At 43.2% G+C, this 1,329-nt stretch overlaps 1 protein-coding gene across 4 annotated transcripts in view; it reads left to right on the forward strand.

Annotated features, from left to right (window-relative positions):
- LOC103474211 (roundabout homolog 2) overlaps nt 1–1,329 on the forward strand; it is a 101,346-nt gene that overhangs the window by 89,851 nt on the left and 10,166 nt on the right. The window lies entirely within an intron of this gene.

The raw sequence follows: 1,329 nt of genomic DNA on the forward strand, positions 1-1,329 counted from the left end.
GCATTTTGCACTATTGGATCTTAAGAAGGTTCTAAGTAGAGCTTCACAATGTTAAAAGAAGAAATCAGCGTAAGAGAAAAAAAATTAAGACCATAGCTAAAAAAAACCCCGAAAAACCCCCAAAACAGAAATCAAAGTGTCAAAAAAAAGGACTCAGTAATGAGTAGCTCCAACATTCTTATTGATGACTTCAAACAATCGTTTAGGCTTGATGCCAGTGTTTCCAGGAAGCTAGTGGGAACGTTGCTCCAAGTGTTGAAGATGGCTTCACGAAGGGCATCCACTGTCTGGAACTGATGTCCATTTTTGTAAACTTCCCTTGCCATCCATCCCCAAATGTTCTCAATTGKGTTTAGATCYRGGGAACATGCAGGATGGTCCAAAAGAGTGATGTTATTCTCTGGGAAGAACTCCTTTGTCAGGCGGGCATTGTGAACTGCAGCATTGTCCTGTTGAAAAACCCAATCATTGCCACACAGACGAGGGCCCTCAGTTATGAGGGAAGCCCGCTGCAACATCTCCACATAGCCAGTTGCTGTTTGACGCCCCTGCACAACCTGAAGCTCCATTGTTCCATTGAAGGAAAACGCAMCCCAAATCATGATGGCGCCCCCACCACTGTGCCGTGTAGAAAACATCTCAGGTGGGATCTCCTTGTCATGCCAGTAACGTTGGAAGCCATCAGGACCATCAAGGTAAAAGTTTTTCTCATCAGAGAAGAGAACTTTCTTCCACCTTTCAATGTCCCATGTTTGGTGCACCGTTGCGAAGTCCAAACGGGCAATTTTGTGGCGTTGAAGAAGACGTGACCTTTGAAGACGTTTTTTGTTTCTGAAGCCCTTCTCTCGCAGATGCCGTCTGATGGTTATTGGGCTGCAGTCAGCACCAGTAATGGCCTTAATTTGGGTAGAGGATCGTCCCATGTCTTGACGGACAGCCAATCACTTGACTTTTTTGTTCCATATCCCTCAGAAATGCAAAATGACTGTCTTACTGCATCGAATCTCAGCAGCGATGGCACGTTGTGAGAGGCCTTGCTCATGCAGCTCAACAATCCTACCACGTTCAAAGTCAGTGAGCTTTTTTGCTTTTGCCATCAGGAAGTCTTGACAGTGTAAAGACTTGACAGAAAATGACATGGAATCCAAATTTTTGCTTTTAAAGTCTATGGTGTTACACTTTTGATCAGCTGAAAAAAATCATGTTTGAGTGTAAATGCAGTTTTCAGAAAATTCTCCCCTCAAAAGTTCTTGTCTCTTGCACTGATTTTTTCCTTTAATATTGTGAAGCTCTACTTAGAACCTTCTTAAGATCCAATAGTGCAAAATG

Source organism: Poecilia reticulata, linkage group LG13 (genome assembly GCF_000633615.1).
Source record: "Poecilia reticulata strain Guanapo linkage group LG13, Guppy_female_1.0+MT, whole genome shotgun sequence".
NCBI classification, from domain to species: Eukaryota; Metazoa; Chordata; class Actinopteri; order Cyprinodontiformes; family Poeciliidae; genus Poecilia; species Poecilia reticulata.